The sequence below is a fragment of the Mustela putorius genome, unplaced genomic scaffold (genome assembly GCF_011764305.1).
Source record: "Mustela putorius furo isolate JIRA1106 unplaced genomic scaffold, ASM1176430v1.1 tig00000731_pilon_pilon_pilon, whole genome shotgun sequence".
Classification (NCBI taxonomy): Eukaryota; Metazoa; Chordata; class Mammalia; order Carnivora; family Mustelidae; genus Mustela; species Mustela putorius.
The window spans coordinates 20,066-47,949 of NW_025421461.1; the positions used below are offsets into that span (position 1 = coordinate 20,066).

Below are 27,884 nucleotides of genomic sequence, written 5' to 3' on the forward strand. Positions count from 1 at the left end.
ATCCTGGCTCGGAGGTTTAAAGACCCTTTGGGCGTCGCCCGTCTGCCTAGGGTTCGGGCGGTCGGGTCCGTGGAGAGGAGAGTTCCCTTCTCCCCTAGACTCCGCCGCCCACCGCACCCCGGGAGCCGTGGTTGCTGCGCCACGCCACGGTTTTTGCGCGGCCGTCGGGGGTGGGCTACCCTGCGGCCTGGTCGGGCCGTGCGTTTGCCCGCCTGCGTGTGCCCGCGGAGGCGGCACCCCCAATGAGGGGGTCACTTCGCGGAGTAGACAGGAGGCCGGGAAATTTAGTTTTCTTTTGGCAAGGAGGATTTTACCAAACAGCTCATACCTAGTCTTCGGAAAGTCAGAATGGCAGGTGCCACCAATGCCGCTTCTTATGCCTTGGCGCCTTGGGAATACATATGTGGAAGGAGCTGAAGACAGTGGTTGAGAGGGAGGAAGGCTAATTTCAGGACAAGGGCCTCAGTGGTGCCTCTCCCATGCTGACCGCCAGGGGGCGTGCCCGCCGGCGCGAGACAGAGCCTTGGACACGTGACCACCGGCAGGCCCTCCTGCTTTACGGTGCCCGCCCTGGTGGCGGTTACAATGGGGCGGGGCTTGGGTGACAACCAGAGGTAGGGAGCGCTTGGAGGAGAATGCAGTGGCCACTGGAGGCTGGGGAGGTGACCGAGGGGTCCAGGTGGCAGGAGGGCCAGTCCTTTGAGGCCCTTGGAGGGCGCACTCTGTGAGTTGGGGTTGGGGGTCCTGGTGTGGGAGGGCCTGGTGCCCCTCAGGGGATTGGGGATGCTTGGGGGCCAGGTCAGCCTCAGAGAGACCTAAGCTGGAGGAAGGACCTGTGCCTCTGTGTCCCCCTTCCCTCCCCCACAGACCCCTGCACTTTCCTCCCCTCCCCTGGGCCCCGCATCAAGATGCGCTGACAAAGTTTGCAGTTGGAGCAGGCCCCCTACTCAAGGCCCTGGGCCTTGAGTGCTTTTTCCACCTGGAGGAACTGAGCATTAGAGAGGTCTGCCTCTTTCCAGCGGTGTGAGCCCATTAAGTTATTTCAACTCCCAGAGCCTCAAATTCCAGTTTGTCCGAAGAAATGAATGAGAGACTATGTTAGAAGGCTGTTAAACTGTAAACGATTGCTGCCTTTCTCAAGCCCTCTGTGGCAGCTGCACTGAACGTTTTACATAGGACACCTCAACCCCAGAAATTAGGGTTCTCACTTTTATCCTGCCTGTGAGCAAATAGGCACTCTGAGGGAACAGCCACTTGCACAAGGTCTCAGAGCAAGTGAGTGGTGGAACCAGGATTGAATGCTAGGAGAGGCCGACTGCAAAGCCCACACTTTTAACCACTAAGTCGCTGCTTCTGTCCTTATTTACATTATTAGAATTGTTGTAAATTTACATTATTAGAATTGTTCGCTTGCCTGTGGGAATATGAATGTATACAAAGTGAGTTACAGAGCTCTAAAATTATTCCTGGAAAGATGAGAGGCCCTGACATCAATATGCTTCCGATTAGGTATAGGTTTTCCCAGAAGTATGAAATTCTTTTTATTCCTGTGGAAAGGAACCAGAGCTGATATTGCACAGTTCATTGATAGGTTCATGTACTAGGAAATTAAAATGGGAAGCAGAGTGAACTGATGATGTTTATGGTCAATATTTCTTTAAAGGAAATTCCACAAAGAATGTCAGGTGCAGGGGAGATACTTACACAGTCAGTCATGTCAGGAACTTCCCTAGTAAGTAGTAATTTTAAGTCATCTATGCTTTCATTTATTCATTCATTCATTCAGAATCATGGAATATTCACCATTTGCCAGGCTATGGGGATAATACAAACAAGACACAGTCCATTCTCTTAAGGAGCTCTAGGGTGTGTAGGGAGGCAGACTGATACCTGAGCACCATAAAACAATAACCTAAGTGCAGTGATTGAGAGATGCATAGGAGATATTTAAAAAACAAAAATCAAGGACACTTAGCCCAGCTAGGCGATGGTCAGGGAAGGCCTCCTGGAGAAGGTGTGCAGGGGAGCTGACAGAAAGCGTTCCTAGGGGTTAGTTGGAATGCAATTGTCTTAGAACACAGTCAGCGTGATTATAATAACGTAGGCTCTCCCTGCGACGGAGAACTCAGCTGTGGTCCAAGAAGAAGAGTGACTGTGACTCGCCCATCCTTGGAGATGACCAGGGCCACTTAGAAGAATGGTTTTGCTGTGTGGTTCTGCTCATAGGCCAAGAATAAACCTGGCACATGCATGATTCTTGTTATTTAAGTATAAAATGTCCCAGGCTCGTTTTTATTTTTTTTAATTATTATTATTTGTTAAGATTTATTTATTTGACAGAGAGTGAGAGAGAGCACAAGGAGGGGGAGAGCAGGAGAGGGAGAACAGATGCCCCACTGAGGAGGCAACCCAATGTGGGGCTCCATCCTAGGTCCCAGAATCATGACCTGAGCCAAAGGCCAATACTTAACTCGCACACACCCCCGAGGCACCTTTTTGAAATAGTTCATAGTTCCAGTGTGAGAGGAACACTAAGTCTGGCTGAGTAGGAACAGAAAGAAAAATAAAGGAGGGAATCAAGCAGCTATACACTGTATTTGGAATCACAATCTTCTTTTATTTCTTTTTAAAGAGAACCCTTGGAGAGTGAAAGGATGCATTAGAATCAGAGCATTTGGAAACAAATGAGCCTTTAAGAGAGGAGCTCAAAAGGAAAATGTCTTGATTTGGATCAAAGCAGTTCCAAGGAACCAGAGATTAGTTTCCCTGAAACACAGCCCTCAAGTGGGCTTGGGGAGAAAATCGATCAGATCCTCAGGATGAACTGGGATGGTAAAGGAGAGAGGAAAAAAAGATGATCAGACTTAAGTGAGTGACAAGAGGAAGAATTCCAGTCCAAAGCAGAAATCCCAGAGAAATCACTGGTGTCTACCAGCGAGGACATATTGTTTTGAAGGGATGACCGCGCCAACGTGTATCCTTTGGAAGGGAGTGTAACATGGATTTTAGTGTCCTCTAGTGCTTTAAAAGCATTGTGAAGTAAGGGGATTTTATGCATATGGAAGAAAAAATACCACCAGAAATATCCTTTTGAACTAATAACAACTTATATGTTTTAAAGTTCAGTTCAGCGCTCTGGAGGGACATGTGTGACAGAAGTGCTGCCTCTGGGCCTGACATCTGGGTCCAACAGTCTTGTTCCCCAGGCAGGAAATTCCAGACGTGGTTTGTCTGTTACAGAGGGTGCCCTTTCTTGTGGGAGACTCAGGACAATCCCTCCCTCTCCTCCCCATTCCCCTTCTTTCTCACTTCCTCCTCCTGCTCCTCCATTCCTTTCCCCTTTCCCTCCTCTCCTCACCTCTTCTGCTTTAGATGGCCTGATGCTTCTTCACAAGCTCCTAAAACCATTACGGGCTCCTAAAACTGCACGTTCGGAGATGGACCAGAAAGCAAAAGGTATGGGAAAAGTGAAAGCCACTGAGAAAGGCACCAGGGGGTCGACTGGCATCTGCCTTTGCCGCACAAATATCACCATTTACCAAGAGAATAAGAGGAGGAGAGTTTTTCCCTTCCTCCTCCGTGTGCCACTGAAAATTGCTTCCTAGGATTCACCTCTATTTTTCCCTGTAGATTCTGCCTTTGGAAGATTTGTAAGCGATCGGATGCACGTAAAGTGTTTAATGTAGTTCCTGACACACAGTGAGCACTGGACGGGTGTTCACATCTGGATGATGATGGTGGTGGCGGCAGGATGGTAGCCTTGATGAGGATGATGGCAAACACCTAGTGGGAGATTCAGACAAATGACAGCCTCGTTTCTGTAGACTGGGTTTACTTTGAGCAGTGGAGTTCAAGGCCAAAACTTGGGCTTGTCCAGTCTGAAAGATAGAATAAGTTTTAGAGACTGTAAAGACTTTTGGCTTGTTTAGCCAGCCAGCACAACATCCGGGGATATCGCTAATGAGAGCAAGTGTCCTACATGCCAGGGGTTTGGGTCCCCTGTTAGCCTTGGGCTCACTGCAGAACTCAACTCTTCTAGACCACCTCCCTCAGCAAATTTGTTTAGCTCCTTGAGGACACCTTCTTTCTGTTCATTTCTGTTCCTGTTCCTGTATTGGTTTTCTCTCTCTCTCTCCCTCCCTTTTTAAATTTTATTTATTTGACACATAGAGAGAGATCACAAGTAAGCATAGTGGAAGGCAGGGAGAGAGGGGGCAGCAGGCTCCCTGCTGAGCAGAGAGCCCGATGTGGGGCTCTAGGACCCTGGTATCATGAGGTGAGCCAAAGGCAGAGGCTTAACCCACTGAGTCACCCAGGTAACCCCCCCTTTTTTTATCCTGTTAAAAATAATAGGTGCTCTTTAAAAAAAAAAAATTAAAGCAGAGGTACCTGGGTGGCTTAGTTGGTTACGTGTCTGAGTCTTGATTTCGGCTGGGGTTGTGATTGTGATCCTAGGGCTGTGAGCTCGAGCCTTGCATGGGGCTCTGCACTGGGCATGGAGCCTGCTTGGGATTCTCTCTGCCTTTCTCCCTCCCCCCTCCCCCTTCTAAAATTAAATAAGTTAAAATTTAAAAAAAATCAGGCAGATTCCTCTTCTCACACAGACCATGCCAAATCCATTTCCTGAAAGTGACTACCATTCCAGTTTCGTATAACTGTGTATCTTTCCATACCTTTTCCTGGGCATCTATGGACACATCTGTGTGTGTGTGTACACACACGACACATGCTGTGTTTTGTTTTCTTTACCAGTCAGATCTTCTGCATGACCACTTAGTATGTCTCAGAGGGTTTTCTGTATTAGGGAACGTAGAACCACTTCCTCATTTTAAATTCAACCAGTGTCCTGTTATGGATGGCTGTTTTTGTTACTTCTGATTTGTTCTCACCAAAGGGGCTTCAACAAGTGTGTTCCTGCCTCTCTCTGCCTGCAGCATCCCCCTTTTCCTTTGGGGTCCGCTGCCTTACTCTAGAGGCCTGGAGTAATTCAGAGTGTTCCTGGTAAGTAGGCATAACCCTGGATACTGACTTCCACCAAGAAAACAAGGTGTTATGCATTTATGAGAAGGAATCTTTGATGATTGTCAAGTGCAGTGAAATCTGCTTTGGACCATAGCGTTTTTTGTTCATGTTTGGAAGGTTGCTGTAAGAGCCGGCTACTCCATGACCATTCACCACGAACGGTAGCACTAGTGCCCAGCATCAACTGATAGCGCGTGCTTTCAATGAGTGTGAGCGCTGCTGGAGCAAGGAGGTCCCGTTAATACTGAGTGAGTCAGTTGCTAAAAGTCTCTAATCACTTATCCATTACTTTAGATGCTACCACATTCAATTAATTGGCCTTGGCTAATTTTTTAAATGGAATGTTTCTATTTTAAGTAATCTCTGCACCAAGCAAGGGGCTGGAACACTCCGAGATCAAGAGGCATTGGCTTTACTGACTGAGCCAGCCACATGCCCCTAAAAGCACTATTTTTTGGAGCACTTTAGATTGATTGCAAAAAAAAAGAAAAGTACAGAGTTCCCATATATTCCCTTGTGCCCCCACCAGGTTCTTCTTTTGTTAATATCTTTATTAGTGGGGGACATTTGTTAGAGGTGATGAGCCCATGTTGACTGTTATTATTAAATAACGTCCATATTTTACTTTAGGGTTCACAATTGGGGGTGTGACATTCTCTGGGCGTTGACTAAGGTATGATGAGGTATATCCACCACTGTAGTGCCCTACACACTTGTGTTACTGCCTTCAAATCCCTCGTGCCCCACTCTCCATCCCTGCCTTTACCCCCTCACTCCCTGGCCATTATTCCACCCCCCATCTTCATAGTTTTACTTTTCCAAAATATCATGTAATTGGAATCATACAATGTGAAGTCCTTTTTTTTTTTTTTTTAAAGATTTTTATTTATTTGTCAGAAAGAGAAAGAGAGGGAGAAAACACATGTCAGGGGAGGGGCAGAGAGAGAGAGAGAGAGAGAGGCAGACTCCTGGATGAGCAGGGGGCCCAATGCAAGGCTCCATCCTAGGACTCTGAGATCATGACCTGAGCCGAAGGGCGACACTTAACCAACTGAGCCACCCAGGTGTCCCCACTGTGTCCCCCTAAGGTTGGGGGGACAGCCTTGTGTCCCCCTAAGGTTGGCTCCTTACACTTAGCAAAATGTATTTAAGATTTTTCCATGTCTTTTCCTGGCTTGCTAGTTTATTACTTGTTATTTCTGAATAATACTCTTTTGTATGAATCCACAGAATTTATAAACAGTTTTAATCACTTCCGTGATTTTTACAAAAGACTTTGCACACAAAACTATGCATAAGTAAACTACTATTGAATTAAAAGTAATAGATTTATAGTAGCTCAAATTTTTCATTTCAGAAAATTTTAATCTTGGATTTATTCTGGGAATATGGAATTTTTAATCATGCTTAGGGAATTTTGTCTCTTTGTGCTTTATTCTTCCAGGAGAAATGGTATATGAGGACCAAATACAAATATTCCCAGCTGAATAATTGCCTTTCTTATGAAGTTCCTTGGTGACTATACTGTAATTTCCCCTTTCCATATATTTTCATGAAGTAAATTGAATTTCACCATATTAAGTGCTCACTGTGTGTCAGATACTGAGCAGCCGAGGTTCTGGGGATTAGGAGGATCGGACGTTCTTTCTGTTTACTGTTGACTTTCTTTTCTTTTTTAAGCAAGGTATAATTCATATACCATTAAATTTACCTTCTTAAAATTTAAAATTGTGGTAAAATACACATAAAGTAAAATTTAGCATCTTCAAAAAAAGATTTTATTTATATATTTGACAAGGAAAGAGGCAGAGAGAGAGAGGGAACACAAGCAAGGGAGTGGGAGAGGGAGAAGCAGGCTTTCCCAGGAGCAGGGAGCCTGGCAGGGGGGTCGATCCCAGGATCCTGGGATCACGACCTGAGCTGAAGGCAGACACCCAATGACTGAGCCACCCAGGCGCCCCTCATCTTTTAAATATTTATTTATTTGAAAGAGAGGGGAGGTTGGGGAAGGGCAGAGGAGAGTTTTAAGCAGACTATTCATGGAGCCCGATGTGGGGCTGGATGCCACAACCCTGAGATCACAACCTGAGCCAAAGCCAAGAGTCAGTTGCTGATCCAACTGTGCCACCAGGCACCCCTAAAATTTACCATCTTCACCATTTTGAAGTGTACAGCATCGTAGTAGGTACATTCACACTGTGCTGCAACCAGCACCTGGAACTCATCTTGTGAAAAGGAAACTCCCTACCCATTGAACAACTCCCCGTTCCCCAGCCCTGCTCCTGGCAACCACCATTCCACTTTCTGTCTCTATGGAACTGATTCTTCTTGGGACCATGTCTGTGGAATCCTACCATATTTGTCTTTCTGTGACTGGTGGATTTTACTTCCATGATGTCCCCAAAGTCCATCCATGTCGTAGAGCATCGGGTCTCCTTCCTGTGGAAGCCTGAACAACACTCACATGTTGTTCATTCATTTGTCCATCATGGGACACTTGGCTTCCTTTTATCATCTGGTTTCTGTGAAGTATGCTGCTCTAAACATGGGCGTGTGAATGTCTCCTTGAGAGCCTGCTTCCAGCTCTTTGAGCTAGGTATCCAGAAGTGTCATTGCTGCATGATACACTAATTCTGATTTCAGTGTTTGGAGAGCTCTCCCTGGGGTCTTCCAAAGCAGCTGCATGATTTCATATTCCTACCATGAGTGACCAGTGGTTCCAATTTCTTCACATCCTCATAAAATTGACCCCTTTAAAGTATACCATTCATTGCTTTCTCGCATGTTCACAAGGTTGTGCGGCTGTCACCACTGTCTAATTCCAGAACATTTTCATCCCTCACAAAAGAAATCCATACCCCCTAGCCATCACTCCCCAACCACCTTCCCCAGGCCCCAAGCAGCCACTGGGCTCCTTTCCACCTCTATGGATTAGACTGACCCTGTACTGTGTGTGGCCCGTTTTACTCAGCTTCATGGATTCGAGGGTCCTCCATGCCCTAGAATGTGGTCGAGGATGTTCTTGAAGAGATTTCCCCTACTTTGGACTGATGATGTGAAATCCTTCCCCTCCAGAGACTGTGCCAGGGGTGCCTGGCATCACAGTTCTGGGCTCCGTGCACTCAGTGTCTTGCTGGTCTTGTCTTTGCCTTCCAGACCATAACTTGATCTTTTGGATGGAACAGTTCTCTTCCTGTTTACTATATTTGAGATGAAAGCCAGCGAGTTCTTCTGTACATCTGTGCTGACACTGTGTTCATCTACGATGTCTTCAAGAATACTCAGCACCATCTTCAGGTATGCAAGTTTTTGTTGTTGCCTTTAAAGATTTTATTTATTTATTTATTTATTTATTTATTTATTTAAGAGAGCAAGGAAGAGAGCAATAGGGAGAAACAGACTCCCCTTCTCAGAAGAGAGCCTGATGTGGGGCTTGATCCCAGGACCCTGATATCAAAGCCTTAGCTGAAGGCAGACGCTTAACTGACTGAGCTGCCCAAGAGTCCCTGAATATATATTTTAATAAGGACCTTCCTTAAGTCAATGCCTAGGTCAAAAACATCACAGAGGGTTTCCCAAAAACCTAGTCTGTACTCAGGGATCCATGCCATGTAGGTGCAGAATTTGCTCTCTAGATGTCCAGAAACACTCAAGCCCACAAGCAGCCCTTCTTGGAGCTTAGTTGAATGTGCAGCACTGAGTCCATTGCTGGTGGGAGGGAGAGGGGGGAGTTTGTGTCTGTGGAGCGAGGAAGGAGCAGCAGGCAGAGGGGCTGAGAAATAGGGACCATGCCAGGCAGGAGTCCAGCCTCCTGCAGAGTCAGGTGGCTGGGAGTGGCCTTGACCATCCATCCCTCCATCCATTTATTCTTTCGTTCATTTATTCCATAGGTATTTATCAGAACCTCTTTGTTTCAGATTCTGGGCCTGTAGTCATGAACAAAACATGGAGATTATAGTCTCATAAATACACAATTACGAATTACAACAAACACTCCAAAGGAAATGTGGGCTGCTTCAGGAGAGAGAGCAGGAGTGAGAGATGGCCCTCCAGTTGGTTGCACTGGCAAACATGCCCTTTGTGCCAAGATCTGACTGACTGAGGAGAATGAACCAACCAGGGGCAGTTTGGGGAAAAGCAGTCCAGACCCAGGGAGCTGCAGGTTTGCAGGCCTGCCCAAGGGGCCCAGAAAGAAGGCTGGTATGACTGACATGGAGTGAGCAAGGGAAGAGGAAGGAGGGAGGGAATGGGCTATTTCCTGGCAGGCAGCACGAGCATTTTGTTTGTTTCCAGAAGGTTCCTGAGTTACTGGGAAAGGATTATGAGGGGATGAGAATGAAAGCAGGGAGACCAGCAGAGAGGCTTTTGCTCCAGATCTGCTCAGTGGCCTGAGTGGACACTGTTTAAGGGAGAAGAGGCCAGCAGGGCTTCAAGGGGACTGGAGGTGGGGCAGAACCCCATTTATTCCCCACCTGGGTTCACAGTTGGGCACATGCCTAGATCTGTAGGGAGCCCTTGTCCTTGTGGGAGCGTGGCTTACCCTTCAGGGGTTTTGCGGGAGAGAAAATCAGAAACCACTGGTTATGGAGAAATGCCAGGGAAAGGCCATAGGAGTGGGATTTTCAGCCCGATGAACCTGGAAGGGGAGCTTAGTTCTCTCTGTGGGGCTCCAGCCTCTCTGGCCATCCTGAATGTTTCAGAGCATTTTCTCTACATTTCTGCAGGGCCACACTAATGTGATCTACTGCCTCTGCATCAGGGATGATAGATGGTGGATTGCCACGGCTGACAAAGGGCCCGAATTCCTGATAATCATATGGGACTCCTTCACAGGGTAGGTGTGGCGCAAGCCTCTTTTTCCCTACTCAGTGTAGCGTATCTGCAACAAATGAGAAATGCTGGTCTGGGCATGCAGAAGCCAGAGGTGGGATGCCGGGTGAGGGTGAAGCGGCCTGGGGAGGCTGGCCATCCTGTTGCCTTGAGGCCTGGTCAAGTGACATTACCTTCATGAATTTCCCCAGATAAAATGATTGGTCCTTTAGGCTGAGAAACTTGGTTTGGTGATGTCCCAGAGTAGATGAGGGAGGTTAACACTAACCCAGCTTGGAGGCCCAGAGAAGTGAAGTCATTTTCCCCTTCTACAAAAAAAGAGGCTAATCATACCCACTGTTTTAGTTTCCTTGGGCTGCTCTAAGAAATGACCACACCCTGAGGTGCCTGAGGGGCTGAGCAGGTTAAAGCCTCTGCCTTTGGTTCAGGTCCTGACCTCAGAGTCCTGGGACCCAGCCCTGCATCTGGCTCTCTGCTCAGCAGGAATCCTGCTTTCCTTTCTCTCTCTGCCTGCCTCTCTTGCCTACTTGTGTGATCTCTGTCCATCAAATAAATAATTAAAATCTTTAAAAAAATAATTACCACATGCTGAGGGGCTTAAAATAACAGAAAGTTATTCCCTCACAGTTCCCGAGGCTGGAAGTCTGAAATGAGGGTGCCCTAAGGGGTGGTTCCTTCTGGGGCTCTGAGGGAGAACCCACTCCAGGCCTCTCTCCCAGCTGCTGGTGGTGGCTGGAAGCCTTGGTTTTCCTTGGCTGTTAAACTAATCACTCTAGTCTCTGCCGCTGTCTTCACATGACATTGTCCTCCATGTGTCTCTTTGTGTCTGCACTTTTATCAGTTCAGCAGTCATTGGTTTTAGGATTCATCCTAATCCACCCTCATCTGAACTAATACATCTCAAGGACCCTGTGAGCATTATATGCTCACATCCTGAGGCTCTGGGTGAACCTGACTTCTGAGGAGGCCCTCAACACACTGCACTTACCTTACAGGACTGTCATGAAGACCAGTAGCACACAGTCCATGGTCCATGATAGATGTTAATGTGTGTTTTCTTTCTTCATTCCTGGTCCTAGAGGCAGAGTGAAGTGCTAGATTAGTTGATAAGATTGTATGGCCCTGGTTGAGTTGTGGGGGGTGGTGACATGGGGGTGGATAGTCCAGTTGGGGATGATTAGGAGGAAGTTGTTTAAAGCTCTTGGGTGTTCTGGAAAGTTAGATTGATACAGGTCCCCCAGTTGACTGGTGACGTCCTAGGGCCCTGTTACTTAATCCTGGTCCTCATCTTACTAGACGTCTCAGTGGCATTTCACACTTGTCATTGCCTTGGCTTTTCTGATACCATGTCCCCTTGGTTTTCATCTGCCTTCTGAGACTCTGCTTCCTCTGGCCCAAGATGGTGAGGAGGATGTGCTTGGTCCTTTTCTCCAGCCAGAAGGGAGCAGTCCTAGGGTGGTAACCATACCATCTTCATCTCCCTAACCACCTCATAATTCCTCTTTTCATGGATGAGGAAGCAGCTGGAGAACATTCCACCTGGATGTCCTGTGGATATCTCCTGCTAAAATATCTCCCAAGCCCTGTTGCATCTCCTCCCAGAGGCCTTCTAAAGCCACCTCTGCTGCCCCTGCCCACCCACTCCCACCTGGCCAGCCTCCTCCTCTCCAGCTTCACTCTACAACCCAACCTCCAGGATGGTGATTTAGAATACACATAACATGAAATTGACCATCTTCCCATTTTTAGAAAAGATTTCTTTATTATTTATTTAAGAGCAAGAGAGTGTGAGTGGGGGAAGGGCAACAGAAGAGGGAGGGAGAATCCTCAAGCAGACTCCTTGCTGAGTGCAGAGCCCAACATGGGGCTCGATCCCAGGACCCTGAGATCAAGACCTGAGCTGAAACCAAGAGCCAGCCGCTTTACCAACTGCGACACCCATGCACCCCATTGTAAAAATATATATTTTTTAATTTAAAGAATTTATTATCTGCTGGAGGCAGAGGCTTTAACCCACTAAGCCACCCAGGTGCCCCAAATTATGTTTTTAAACATCTAATTTGGTGGCATTAATTACATCCACAATGTTGTGTGACCATCGGCACTATTTCTGGAACATTTTCATCACCCCAAACAAAAACTCTGTGACAGTGAGCTCCCCATTCTCCTTCCTTTCAGTCCCTCATCAACTTTCTGTCTCTATAGGTTTGCTTGTCATCATTTTATGTCCGTGAATCATATGTGGCTTTTTATGTCTGGTTTTTCTCTCAGCATAATGTTTTCAGAGTTCTCCCGTGCTGTGGCATCAGTCAGTGCTTCCTTTGTTTCCAAGATTCTATCACATGGATATACTGATTCTGCTTATCTACCCATCTGTTGATTTTTAATAATCTTTTTTTTTAAGATTTTATTTATTTGACAGAGAGAGATCACAAGTAGGCAGAGAGGCAGGCAGAGAGAGAGAGAGAGAGGAGGAAGCAGGCTCCCTGCTAAGCAGAGAGCCCAATGTGGGACTCGATCCCAGGACCCTGAGATCATGACCTGAGCTGAAGGCAGCGGCTTAACCCACTGAGCCACCCAGGCGCCCCAATTTTTAATAATATTTTAATTGAAAGCTAAGGTCTTCTTCGGCCACCATCTCCAATCTTCACCCTCTTCCTGGAGGTAGTCAATTTGGTGTGTTTCCTTCCAGAACATTTGCTGTTGTCCTAAATACAGATCCATGGACATCAGCGTGTAGCATCGTGTAGTTGTTTTCCACAGCATTTTGAGTGTGATCTTTTCACAAAGGCAAAATCTGTTTGTGTTACTCCCCTGCTGAACACCCTTCAGAGGCAGCCTCTTGCCGATGCAGCCTGAGATAGAGGGAAAAATGCATCTTGCATCCTAGTCATGGAAACTTGTCCCCCAGAAAGTGGAATTCCCCTTCCATGTGCCAGGCTGTCACCTGTGGCTGTCACACGCTTCCAGCTGCAAGTAGTGGGATATCTGTCTTACACATGAGGGAAAGTTGTTCTATCCGTGACAGAGTCCACAGGCAGGAAGGGTGGGCACCTCACATGTGTCTCTTCTCTGAAACTGTTGCTGATAGCTCCTTTTCCCCAAGCACGGCTGGCCCCCTTAAAAGTCTTTATTCTTTGCTTTTTTCTTTGCTTTTTTATTTTCCTTTCTTTTTTCTAAGATTTTATTTATTTATTTGACAAAGTAGAGAGCACAAGTAGGCAGAGAGGCAGGCAGAGAGAGAGAGAGGAGGAAGCAGACTCCCTGCTGAGCAGGTAGCCTGATGTGGGGCTTGATCTCAGGATGCTGGGATCACTACCCAAGCTGAAGGCTTAACTGACTGAGCCACCCAGGCTCCCCTCTTATATTCTCTTGCTTATAAAGCTGTCTCCTCGACTAGACTAGGGGTGATTCTGACAGTGATTTTTTTTTTCTTTTTAATTACAAACTAAAGTGCATCTTTGGTTAACAATTCAATATGTCAGTGTGAGTTTTATAATATAGTAAATGATGAATTTGGGACCCAGAAAAGATTAGCTGGTTTTAGAATGAATATTCACTTTATTAAAGTTATAAACTCAGAACCATAGTTTTCCCTTAAGTTTTTTTTATTCAACTTATAAATTTTACACCTTTTATAAATCTAGCAGATTTTTATAATTGCCTTTAAGGGGGTTTTGATTAATGTTTGGCCCAACTCACAAATTTGAGTATTAATTCCTTTTAAACATTTTTAAACCGCACTTAGAAACTGAATATAGGGCGCCTGGGTGGCACAGTGGGTTAAGCTGCTGCCTTTGGCTCAGGTCATGATCTCAGGGTCCTGGGATCGAGTCCCACATTGGGCTCTCTGCTCAGCGGGGAGCCTGCTTTCCTCTCTCTCTCTCTCTGCCTGTCTGTCTACTTGTGATGTCTCTCTGTCAAATAAATAAATAAATCTAAAAAAAATAAACTGAATATATTTGGTTTTATCTCTAAGTTCTTTAGTAGCCTGATTAAAAAATAAACCCTTCACCCATACTTAGAGAATTATTATAAATCTAATAAATTAGACATAACTATGACAAATCTTAAGTTCTCATAAGTATACAAATACTGTTTATAAACCAGTATGATTTGAATGCAAAACCACAAGTCTGAATCAATGAGGGGCACAATTTTAATCCATCAGATTCACAAATTTAATCCATCATAGGCTCTGATACATTAAATTCTTTTAAACATCACCCATTCCTAAGCAAAATAAACAGATTCTCTTCCCACCAATATATTTATAGAAAAGGCCCAAATGACATCACTGGCTCTCTATTTTAATTCTGGAAAGCCACAGGGATAAGATGTTTTTCCACACTAAGGACATCATGGTGCCATTCACAGCAATGTTAGGACTGCATTCTCTCAAAGGATTTGGGGGGCTAGTTCCCAGGGGGATGAAGCCTTCTCAGGTGACAGACAACCAGCCAGGTCCTCAGCCAGGGCACAGACTTGGTCCCAGCCAGTGGGGGCGCTGGAGTGACCTAGGAGGCCTGCTGATATTTCCTGTAACAAGAGCTCCGTAATGAAAAACAATGGGAACCACCAGCCCGTGGTCCTGGATCAGGAAGTCCTACCACCGGCCTTCGCTCCCCCGACCCCTGTGCTGCCGCTCACTCACATCACTCACAGCCTTGCTTCTGTTGTGTTTCTCTGGCTCGCTTAGATATTTAAGTATCTCATTTAATTCTGCAAGTGACAAGGTTTTTCCTGCTTCTTAGGGTTCTACAGTCTTGCCAGTGACACGGTATAGTAGTGAATGAGGGAAGGAAAAGTGAGTCCTTCCTTACCCAGACCCATCTCCAGAGTCACCCTTGTTTAGTTTAGAATCTGTTCCTCTAGACTCTTCTGTGCACAGAAATGTGTGCACTCTCTCTCCCTCATGCAGGAGGAAGCTAACTACACTGTTTGGCAACTTGCTTTTTTCACAAAATATTGGTCACCTTCCCACATTGGCCTCATTCTTTTTTTTTTTTTTTTTTTTTTTGTTATTTTTCAGAGAGAGTGGGGAGAGATAGAGCATAAGTAGGCAGAGTGACAGGCAGAGGGAGAGGGAGAAGCATGCTCTCCACTGAGCAGGGAGCCTGATACAGGACTTGATCCCAGGACCTGAGCTGCAGGCAGCCCCTTAACCAAGTGAGCCACCCAGGTGCCCCTGCCTCAATCTTTTTGCAAGTAGCCTAGTTTTTCATTATATGGTTATGTCATAATGTTTTTAAACAGTTCCCACATTCGTGGATATTTGTGTTTTGAGATTTTTTTTGCCATTAAAGCAGTGCCATGATGAACATGATTTTATATTTATCTCTGTTTAATTTCACTATTATTTTTCTGGGAAAAAAGCTGTAGAAGAGGAATTGTTGAGTCCTATGGTGTGTGCATTTAAAATTTTGACAGATGCAGCTAAGTTGCTCTCTAGAAAGCCTGTGCTTATTTTCATTCCCTCTTAGCTGGGAGGGCACTCGTTTTCCTGAGAGCTGGGGTATTGTCCCAGGCATCTTTTTTTCTTATTTCCGTCCTTCATGCCTGGCACAGAATCAGCGCTCAACAGTGGGTGACAGTCGACTTCATGAAGAGAACAAACAGCATGTTTGCATAATGCTGAGTTAGTTTTTAAAATGAGGTAAAATTCACATAAGGTAAAATTCGCCATTGTGAAGCCTGTGATTCAGTGGCATTGAGCGCGTTTACAATGTTGTGCCATCGCCGCTTGTATCTAGTTCCAACTGCTGTTTTAAAGTCATCTCTATGCCCAACGTGGGGCTGGAACCCAGAAACCCGAGGTCAGGAGTCACATGCTCCACCAGCTGAGCCCGCTGGGTGCCCCTAGTTCCAAAATCCCAAAAGGAAAACCTAAAGCCCTTAGTCACCCCTCCCATTCCCCCTGACAGCCACTGACATGCCTGTCTGTCCCTGTGGATTTTCAAAGCTGGACACTTCATATCAATGAGCTCGAACAATGTGTGGTCTTTGTGTCAGGCTTCTCTACTTCACGTGATGTTCGGTGGGTCGTCCCCTGATACAGCAGGGGTCCGTGCTTCCTTCCTTTGTATGGCTGCATCACAATCTGTTGTATGGATGGACCACATTTGTTTCCTCCATAGCTTTTGAAGCGAGTTTCTCTGGGGAGCAAGGCAGACCTCCGCAAATGGGTGTTCCCTGGTCCTGTTTTGCAGCATTCCTGTGCACACAATATTGACAGCTGCCCAGAAGGCAATGACATTGGGGCCATAGCATCATCCGGGATGCCAATTATCTGGCAACCATCTCTGATGCTGAAATCCAGGTATGGGGCACGTGGAGGCGGCCTCAGTGGGCTGGCCGGCCTATCAAGTGGGTCCTGGTGAGCAGCTCTCCTAGGGCCATGTGGTGATGTGATGCTCTTGGGAAGGACTGGACCCCATGGCCCCTCGTTGGGGGTTCTCTTCCTGGGATTTAGCTCATGTTGCCATGTTCCTTAGCCAAAGTTACATGGCTACCACGAGAGGTGTCGGATTTGTCAACAGCCTTCAGGAACCTTCTCATTCTCCTCCATCTGCTGTCACTCACAGGAAGTTTTGCATCTGGTGGTGGACCTTAGCCGTGGAAATGCCAGCAAGTACCTTCAACCTCCTCAAAGAGTATGGTGTTCAGGTGAGCTCAGTTTGAGTGTGCAAAGCTAGTTTACAGTCACACCAAGCCCAGGTCCAAACGTACTTTTGGTTTTGCTGGCCTTCAGTTATGGTTCACTAGCACTTGTAAAAAAACAAAACAAAACAAAACACGACCGTATCCTTGATCTCATTTTACTCTTCTTAATAGTGAGCAATATTTTTTTGAGCATGTATTATGTGCCAGGTTCTGCTAATTTTGTTACAGCAAGTATCTGACGCAGTGCATGCAAATGTGCTAGGAAGGAGTTCTTTAATAACACAATGGACTGCTACTGTTAAGTACTAGGTAATTTGTCTGAAGTCACGGGCCAGCGGCCTTTCCTGTTCTAGACATGCTCTTAACTGCTCCTGAGACCCGGAAATTATTAGTCTCAGTTTGCTTGAAGCGACTTGCCAAGGACACCCACCGAGTCAACTCTCCCATTCTGCGTTGTCATACTCATCCTTGCAACCTTCGCTCACCACATGGCTGCTCAGCCCCTACAATGTGCCAGACAGTGCAAAGTGCTCACCTGGGTGCAGGACCCCAGAACCCAGTCAGAGGGCCTGGGTGCCTGGGCTCTCCTGGGCACATGTCATACTGCCCGATGAAGAAAGAAAATCACCGAAACCCTGGAAATCCCTTTGTCCTCCTTCCACAATCCCGTCTCCTAGTTAACTAGGGGTAACTAGTTAACTAGTTAACTAGGGGTAACTAGTTAACTAGTGTCCCAGATTTTGTGTTACACATTCCCATGCTTTCCTGTATACTTTTGTCTAGCAAGTATCTCTCAGTACTTTCCTTTATTTATTTATTTATTTATTTATTCATTTATTTTTGAGTGAGAGAGAGAGAGAACGTGAGCAGGGAGGGGCAGATGGAGAGGGAGAGAGAGACTCTCATGCAGACTCCAGGCTGAGTGCAGAGCCTGATGTGGAGCTCGAACTCAGGAGTCTGAGATTCTGACCTGAGTCAAAAATCAAGAGTCAGATGCTTTAACCAACTGAGACACCCGGGTCCCCGTCACCAGTTTTTTAAAGTAGGCTCCACAGCCAGCATGGGGCTGGAACTCAGGACCTTGAGATCAGGAACTGTGGGCTCTACTGTCTGAGCCAGCCGGGTGACCCTCCCTCAGCACTATCCTATTTTGTTTTACTTGTTTTGTTTGGGGCATATCAGGAATCATAATTGCTTCATTTTGTCTGCCTTGTTTTTGAGAATCATCCATTTTGATTACTGATCTATAATTCACTATTTTCATGCCTATCTAGTCTCTTCTACTTTGAATATAATATAGCTCATTTATCTATCCTACTGATGATGAACATTTTGGTTCTTCTGATCTGTCTTCCACCTACCCACAGCTCTACCAAATCTGTGCTTATCACAGTCACTGGCATTTCCAAGTGAAGCAAGCACTATTACATCGGCACGAGCACCGTTCCCAGTAGGTGCTGAAGACACCTTCCTTGGGCTCACAACCTTCCCTGAGCTACTCTGTGGCCTTATCCTCTTTGACTGCACACCTTCTAAATGCTGGCTGTCCTCAGGGTTGAGTTGTGGGAGCTCCTCTTATGGCTACACCTTCTTCCTGAATGTTCTCATCCATTCCCATGACTTTTAAGTCCTGTGCACTCCCAAGATACACCCGAAATCCTTCCTCCCCTCTCCATTTCCACGGCCACCACAGCTCCCTGCATGACTACAACATCCTTCCAGCTGAGCTGTGTTCACTCTTGTTCCAGTCCTTCCTGCCACCCTGCAGGAGCCAGAGTGACAGTTCTTAAGTGAGCTGGACAGATTATACCACACTCTTACTTCAAGTCTTTGAGTGGCTTCCCTTTGTGATTGGGATAACCCTAAGCTTCCCTCCACCCATCTTCCAGCATCTACCCTCCTGTTTATTAATATCTGTCCATTTGTATTCCCTGGATTTTTACAGAAATGGACTCTTTTTGTGGCAGGTGCTGACTTCTTTTAATCAATTTAATTTTTTTTATTTGATTTAATTTTTGAGATTCATCTATGAATGCAAAAATAGTTTATTTCTCTTTATTCCTCTTTATGTGTCCTTTAAAATGTGAATGCTGAGTAGTCATCAAATGGATATGTCACAATTTGCTGATTCACCTGTTAAAAGACATTTGCTCTGTTTCCTGTTTGTGGCTGTTGAAAACAAAGGTGCATAAACTTTCATGCATAGGTCTTTGTAGGATATATGCTTTCGTTTCTCTTAGTAATTATCTTTGTTTCTGAAGGCTATTTGCCCTAACTATAGGGCTGTAGGGTGGTAGTTATTTCCATATGTTGAAGATACTATTGTCTTCAGAATTAACACCATTTCCATTGAGAAGTCAACTATCAATCTAATTGTTCCCTCTTCTGAAAGTTATGTATGTATTTCCCCTCCTGCCCCCTGCCCCATTCTGGCCGCTTTTAAGGTTTTCTGCTAATTGTTAGCAGCTTTTAAGGATGTGTCTCTATGTATATGAATATGTTGTTGATTTTTTTAAAAATCCAAAATTGGTGTCTAGCTGGCTCAGTCAGTGGAGTATATGACTCTTGATCTTGGCTTGTGAGTTCAAGCTCCATGTTGGGCAAAGAGATTACTCACATACACACACAAAAAAAAGGATAAATAAATAAAAATGAAAATCTAAAAAACAAAAACGTATCTTCTGGAGTTCTTTGAACTTGGAATATTGTATCTTTCTTTAGTTTTGCAAAATTCTCTCCCACTACTTCTTTTAACATTGCTTTTATCACCTTTTTTTTTCTTTCCTCTCCTTTTGGTACTCCAATTATACAGAAATTAGACCCGTCTTGTGCTCTATCTCTCTTATTGTCTATATTGTCTGTTCTTTTGTGCTTTATCCTTCAGTGTGGATATTTTCTCCTACAATTTGTCTTCCCATTGTACTGACTAATTATTTCTGTGGCTATATTTTATTTTCTGTTAAATTATCTTTTGAAGTTTTTTAAATCATTTTTTTTTTCAGATCTAGAATTTCCGCTTGATACTTTTTAAAAATAGAGTTACTGCTGAGATTGCCCATCTTGCCCTCTACTCTCTGGCACATCGTGACCACAGTTATTGTCAAGTCTGTGTGTGTCGATGTTATGCCTGCGTCTCCTGGGGTCTCTTGCTGATGATTGCTTCCCTCCCGATTGTCAGTCATTTGGAAATGTCTCTTTCATATGCCTGGTTGTATTTCATCGGATGCCCAGTGTCATGCTTTAAGAATTCTAGGAATAATTTGATACTCAGCATGGTACTTTCCTCCAAGGAAGACTCACTTTTGCTTCTTGTTGGCATCTGGCAAAGTTCACGAGATTAACTGATTAATTGCATCACAAATTGCAGTGATTTGAGGCTGATTTCCAGCCTTTTTGAGGACTTGTCCATGCATTTACTTCCAACGGTTCTTCCCCACCCCCGGCCACCCCATTCCCCCCACCCCTGCCAAGGTTGATGAGCTGTCCTGAAATTACTTCTCAAACATTAGGTCTGGTCCTTCACATACCTGGATCAGGCATGGAGTAGGTGATAGTGTGGTGGGAGGAATGGAACTTAAGTCGTGTTTCTAGAAGTTGTCTCCCAGGGCTGCCCCCTGCATCCCTTCACTTCAGGCCACAGCCACCCCCTCCCATACACATACCCCCACAGGACACGTGCCTCAGTCTCCCCAGGGAGCTCCATGATGGTGTGGCTGTTGTTCAGCTTCTGCACTTTGTGGTTTCCTCACTTACATAGTTAACCACAGGGTTGATTTAATGGAAGGGAGCCAGGAGTCCATACTATTCACCATGTTGGCAGGAATCAGAAACTCTTTCCAATATTTGCATTCATTCCAAGTTACCTTGTGGCCTTGTCAAATTTAGAAATGTGTATGCAGCAGTTTTTGTCCAAAAGGACACAGAGTAAAGGTTATCAGTGAATATTGTGCTACTTTTGCTTGTTCCAATTTACATATGATGAATTATAATAAATAAGACTAAATAAGAAAGGGGACACATTTGAGGCCATTAATTTTAATGTTCAGGTTTTCAATTCTATTCCTATTGCTTGCAAAATGCTGTTGTCTTTTCTGTTTTATATTCCTACTCATCTATTTAATATCATATAAATATTATTTATTTTTAACATTTAGCTTAGCCAGAGAGAAACAGAAAATTTGTCATAATGTAATATATTTCCATAGTTTATATTTCAGAACTATTTTCCTTTTAATCCAACAAATAATAAAGAATTGGTGAGCAACAGTAGAACACAAGTAATACATTATTTTTGTGGATAAGTAGAAATATTTTGATTTGTCTTTAAATGTAGGGACAAGTATATGTTCATTCCCCAAGTAGAGATGTTTTGGTAATGTAACCATACAGTATCTACTTAGGAAGCAATAAATACATGTTAAAATGTTTTGATTTAATTATAGCATTTACCTTAGTCTCATTGGAAACTAGTGTATTAAGTCAGAAGCAGATAATTTTTTAAATTTATTTTTTATTTATTTTAGGCATAACAGTATTCATTATTTTTTCACCATACCCAGTGCTCCATGCAATCCATGCCCTCTATAATACCCACCATTTGGTACCCCAACATCCCACCCACCCACAAATTCAAACCCCTCAGATTGTTTTTTAGAGTCCATAGTCTCTCATGGTTCACCTCCCCTTCCAATTTCTCCCAACTCCCTTCTCCTCTCTAACTCCCCATGTCCTCCATGCTATTTGTTATGCTCCACAAATAAGTGAAACCATATGATAATTGACTCTCTCTCTGCTTGACTGATTTCACTCAGCATAATATCTTCCAGTCCCGACCATGTTGCTACAAAAGTAGGGTATTCATCCTTTCTGATGGAGGCATAATACTCCATAGTGTATATGGACCACATCTTCCTTATCCATTTGTCCATTGAAGGGCATCTTGGTTCTTTCCACAGTTAATTTAAATTTCATTTAATTTTTTAAAGTAATGAGGCAAATATTTATTTGAATGTATTTAACATGTTTAAAAAATACAGGGTTTTTCAAGACCTTGGTTTTTACCCTCTTTTAGAAAGGAATTAGCAAACAGATGAGCAATGTATATACTGACACAGGGCAGAATCATGAGATTAAAAAAAAATCAAACTTAAACATAAAATTACCACATGACCCAGCAATTCCTAAATCCAAAGGAATTTAAAACAGGCATTCAGACAAATACAAACATACAAACATTCATAGCAGCAGTATAATTGTCAGTAGCCAAAAGGTAGAAGCAAACCACATGTCCCGCAGCTAAGGAATGCATAAACAAAATGTGGTCCTTCCGTACAATGGACTATGATTTGGCCATACAAAGGAACGAGGCACTGACACCCACTACGACATGGATGAACCTTGTATACATCATGGTAAAGGAAAGAAGCCATACACAACAAACCATGTGCTTTATGAGTCCATCGATGTGAAATGTCTGGAAGAGGAGAATCCATTGAGACAAAGTACAGAATGGTGGTTGTTGGGCCTAAGGGAGGGGCATGCATGACAACTTAATGGAGGGGGTCTTCCTTTTGGGGTGATGAAAATGTCCTGAACTAGATAGAGGGGATGGTGCCCAGCGTTGTTAGTGTACTAAGTGTCTCCGAATTTTATACTTTAAAATGACTAGTGGTTGGAATGCCTGGCTGGCTCAGTCAGTGGGGCACGTGGCTCTTGATCTTGGAGATGTTTGGTGTAGAGATTAGGTCAAAATAAAATTGTTATTTATATATTTATTTATTAAGATTTTATTTATGTATTTGACGGAGATCACAAGTAGTCACAAGAGGCGGAGGGGAAAGCAGGCTCCTTGCTGAGCAGGGAGCCCAATGTGGGGCTCGAACCCAGGACCCTGGGATCATGACCTGAGCCGAAGGCAGAGGCTTAACCAACTGAGCCACCCACGCACCCCTCAAAATAAAATCTTCATAATTAATTGAATTTATATTTTAAAAATATTTAAAGCATAAAATCTTTTAAAAAGTAATAAAATGATTAATGGTTAATTTTATGTTATGTGAATTTTACCTCAATTGAAAATGCAAAACAAAATCAAAAACACTGATTCAGTCACCAATTTTCAGTGCTAGTTGTAACTTCTGGTATTTATTGTAGCTTTAATGCCTTAGAAATGTAGCATTCAGATTTTCATTTACTACCATTTAAAGTCAAAATCATTTGTGGCATTTTTAAAAAAAACATATTTGCTTTTCTTTCCGAATGCTTTCAGATGTTCCTTGAGGCAGGTTCTCTTATCTGAGGAGGTTGCAAAGCTCTGACCCTGTTTAGATGCATTCCTTTTGATTTTGTGGTTATAGTAGTTCTTTCTTTTAGAAACCAGGTCTTTTTGTAGTAGTGATTATTTTTTCTGTACCCCTCAGTATAAAGAGGGAGATATACTTGCTCACAGTGCCCCACGTTTAACAGAAAAAGTGAGTAATGCTTCCTGCACTTTTGTATGTCAGATGTTGTAGAGAGTAAATATGTGTAAGCTTAGTCACTTCAGGCTACTCTTTGTTTGTCTTCATAGTACACCATGGGCAAATCATTGGACATTTTTACTTGGGTCCTTTACTGTATTGAATTGTCAGCTGAAAATAATGGAACCATTGTTCAAAATAAAATATTATGTAAAAGAAATTTGACTACCCTGAGAAAATACCCCCCCAAAAGTGATGCCTGTACTAATATATGTGTGCATACGACAAAGAATGAAAATTTAGTTCTGAGTGATAAAATAAAGAGTTGAATGTGAGTGGCTCATTTTTAGGCTATCCAGTTCTCAGAATAATAAAACATGATCTTACGTATTTAGACGTTTCAGAGCCAGTACAAAGGTGGTGCATCAGGTGCATCAGGCAAGTTATCTTGCCTGCCTGCTCACCTGGAGCCATTGTCGCATCTGAGGTGGACCTCGGGTCCCGTCTCCTGCCACAATTTCTGCATTTGACAACCATGTAAGCTGCCCTCAGTGAGCACCTGATGGTGTTTCTTCTGCTTCCTTTCTTCATGCTTGGTAGGATTTATAGAAATTTATTTTTAAGAGGGCATGCAAAAAAAATTTTTGAGATGGATGAATACAAAGATGATTCTGTCCAAACCTCTTTTTCATAAGTCAAAGTTACCAAACAATAAAGTCAATTCTCATTAGATGTGGCAGTTAAGTTTCACTAAGTCTCTGCAGACCTCAGCGAGTACAAAATCATTGCTCCTAGGAGAGGTATAGGATTAGATTCCTGCCAGCCTCGGGTCATAGCAGTTTCCCCCACAGATAGATACATAACCTTGTCTTATGTGTGTTTTCTTTTGAAGACACCGTGTTTAATACATAATGTTGATGTATTAGCACTGACTCACAGCCAGCAGCTCTGAAACGCATGCCTGAATAACGTTTATCTAACTCAGGTATATTCTCTGGAAGGTACGTCATGAGACTGCCTTTCAGTACCATGTTTGCATTAGTTTAAATACTGCTCTCACCAAGAAAAAACACCTCAAAAACGTGACCCATGTGGCAGTAAGCAGACCCTGGAAAGACACTTGTTTACAGTTTGAAAGCTGGAACAAGAAGGCAGGAACGTGTGCACAGGGAGAGTCAGATTTTTGCCACTCCGCATTTGCATGTGTCTGCAAACCATCACGAAGGGGCCACAAGGGTTGATTTTGGGGGGGTTATAAATTGTAGCGAGTAGGTGAGTTTGCAAATACAGAATCCGCAAGCCATGGCAATGCCTTGTATGAAAGTAGAGCAGCTCTTAGGAAGAACTTGATGGCCTCCCTTGACCAGTGATTGTTTTTGACCCTCCTGTGTTCAGGGCAGAAAAGGTGAGCCCGAGGATCTTCTAAGTGTTGTTAGAGAAGGGGGCAGCAAACTTGCTGTATCACATGGCAAATGAAGGCATTTCTCTGATTGATTCATTCACTGTACATTCATTGTGGGGCTCCACTCACCTCTCCGGGTTCTTTCTACACTTCGTCTCCAAGACATTGCCTAAGAAAGATGGCTCTCGTGCCTTATTTTATGTAGCACAGTTTTCATGAGGTGTCTGGGGCATGTCTGTGTACAGTACTTAATTTCTACTGATGGGGAAATAGTTTATGGAAAAAGTTTATAGTTATAAGACTGGGATATTATTTTGTGATATATTACAACCAGAGCATGCTTTTGCACAAGACAGACATTAGTCTCTTTTATCAGTCTCTGAAACCTCGGTAAGAGAAGTTGAACAGATATAAACAAGTGGTTAAACACTTTTTCATTTGCTTGAAGCAAACAGTTTAATGAACCCCGTGCACAGCCCTTCACTTGCTCCTAGCAAACCTTCAGAGGTTCAGAATGGCCTGCACCATGGCAATTCGTGGGGAAGAGATTTCCTAGTGATTGGTTTTTTTTGATTTTTATCTTTTTTCCTACTGTAAATCAATGTAATTTATAAGATATGCCATACTGACAAATTGTTTTATATTTATCACCAACGTAATGTGTAATCTGTCTTCTAAAAGGCAGACCTTCAACAAGCTCATGGGAAAATTTAGCCAGTCAATCTTTCATTTGAATTTAACACGAATACTTTCCATGACAATGGAAGGGAAGCTGGTTGTCTGGGACATCCACTGCCCACCATAGCCTACCTCCGCCTCTGTGGGCTTTCCTCAAATCACACCTTGTAAATTGGTCCATTTTCAGAAAGAGGGCATCACTTGTGCCCTCTACGGTGGATCTTTAATTAACTTAATAAAAAAGCAGCAGCAATCAGTAATTATGAAAGTATATTACAACCCTTTTGGATGTATACACATATTTTGTATATGCAGTGAATATTTCTGGAGAAAGTCCTTATTAACTGGGAATGTTTGGTGCCTCTGAGGAAATGAACAGGGAAGCGGGATCAAGGGTGGGGGTGGCTTCACCTCTTCTCATGATCTCATTTGTACTAATTGGTTTGCTTTTTTTAAAAAATATTTTTATAAACATATAATGCATTATTAACCCCAGGGGTACAGTTCTGTGAATCCCCAGGTTTACACACTTCCCAGCACTCACCATAGCACATACCCTCCCCAATGTCCCAAACCCCACCACCCTCTCCCTCCCCCCCACCCCCAGCAACTCTCAGTTTGTTTTGTGATATTAAGAGTCTCTTATGGTTTGTCTCCCTCCCGATCCCATCTTGTGTCATTTATTCTTTCCTACCCCCCAAAGCCCCCACGTTGCATCTCCACTTCCTCATATAGGGGAGATCATATGAGAGTTGTCTTTTTTCCAACTGATTTATTCGCTAAGCATAATACCCTCTAGTTCCATCTATGTCATTGCAAATTGCAAGAATTCATTTCTTTTGATGGCTGCATAGTATTCCATTATATATATATATATATATATATATATATATATATATATCTCACATCATCTGTTGATGGACATCTAGGTTCTTTCCATAGTTTGGCTATTGTGGACATTGCCACTATAAACATTTGGGTGCACATGCCATTCGGATCACTACATTTGTATCATTAGGGTAAATACCCAGTAGTGCCATTTCTGGGTTGTAGGGTAGCTCTATTTTCAACTTTTTGAGGAACCTTCATGCTGTTTTCCAGGGTGGTTGCACCATCATTCATTCCCCCCAATAGTGTAGGAGGGTTCCCCTTTCTCTGCATCCTCGCCAGCATCTGTCATTTCCTGACTTGATAATTTTAGCCATCCTGACTGGTGAGAGGTGCTATTTCATTGTGGTTTTGATTTGTATTTCCCTGATGCCGAGTGATGTGGGGCACTTTTTCATGTGCCTGTTGGCCATCTGGATGTCTTCTTTGTGGAAATGTCTGTTCATGTCCTCTGCCCATTTCTTGATTGGATTATTTGTTCTTTGGGTGTTGAGTTTGCTAAGCTCTTTATAGATTTTGGATACTAGCCTTATATCTGATATGTCATTTGCAAATATCTTCTCCCATTCTGTCAGTTGTCTTTTGGCTTTGTTAACTGTTTCCTTTGCTGTGCAAAAGCTTTTGATCTTGATGAAATCCCGATAGTTCATTTTTGCCCTTGCTTCCCTTGCCTTTGGTGATGTTCCTAGGAAGAAATTGCTGTGGCTGAGGTCGAAGAGGTTGCTGCCTGTGTTCTCCTCAAGGATTTTGATGGATTCCTTTCTCACACTGAGTTCCTTCATCCATTTTTAGTCGATTTTCATGTGTGGTGTAAGGAAATGGTTCAGTTTCATTTTTCTGCCTGTGGCTGTCCAATTTTCCCAACACCATTTGTTGAAGAGGCTGTCTTTTTTCCATTGGACATTCTTTCCTGCTTTGTCAAAGAAAATATATAATATAGTATTTATTAGTTGACTATAGAGTTGAGGGTCTATTTCTGGACTCTCTATTTCGTTCCATTGATCTATGTGTCTGTTTTTGGGCCAGTACCATACTGTTTTTTTTTAAAGATTTTATTTATTTGACAGACAGAGAAATCACAAGTAGGCAGAGAGGCAGGCAGAGAGAGAGAGAGAGAGAGAGGAGGAAGCAGGCTCCCTGCGGAGCAGAGAGCCCAACATGGGGCTCGATCCCAGGACCCTGGGATCATGACCTGAACTGAAGGCAGAGGCTTTAACCCACTGAGCCACCCAGGTGCCCCAGGACCATACTGTCTTGATGATGACAGCTTTGTAACAGAGCTTGTAGTCTGTAATGGCGTTGCCCACAACTTTGGCTTTCTTTTTCAATATTCCTCTGGCTATACGAAGTCTGGTACCATATAAATTTTAGGATTATTTGTTCCATTTTTTTGAAAAAAAAAATGGATGGGATTTTGATAGGGATTGCATTAAATGTGTAGATTGTTTTAGGTAGCATAGACATTTTCACAATATTTGTTCTTCCACTCCATGAGCAAAGAACATTTTTCCATTTCTTTGTGTCTTCCTCAATTTCTTTCATGAATTCTTTATAGTTTTCTGACTATGGATCCTTGCCTCTTTGGTTCGGTTTGTTCCTAGGTATCTTATGGTTTGGGGTACAATTATAAATGGGATTGACTCCTTAATTTCTCTTTCTTCTGTCTTGTTGGTGGTGTAAAGAAATGTAACTGATTTCTGTGCATTGATTTTATATCCTGACACTTTACTGAATTCCTGTACAAGTTCTAGCCAATGTGGAGTAGAGTCTTTGGGTTTTACACGTATAGTATCATATCAACTGCAAAGAGTGATAGTTTGACTTCTTCTTTGCTGATTTGGATGCCTTCAACTTCTTTTTGTTGTCTGATGGCTGAGGCTAGGACTACTAGTACTATGTTGAATATCAGTGGTGATAATGGATATCCCTGCCATGTTCCTGAC

General features: G+C 43.7%; 1 long non-coding RNA gene across 1 annotated transcript; it reads left to right on the forward strand.

Annotated features, from left to right (window-relative positions):
* The first annotated feature begins 574 nt into the window (after window positions 1-574).
* On the forward strand, window positions 575-9,414 carry LOC106004103. The gene is made up of 4 exons (XR_006607757.1): window positions 575-724; window positions 2,633-3,456; window positions 8,179-8,319; window positions 8,940-9,414. It is a non-coding gene; the product is annotated as an uncharacterized LOC106004103 (long non-coding RNA).
* The last annotated feature ends 18,470 nt before the right edge of the window (window positions 9,415-27,884 follow it).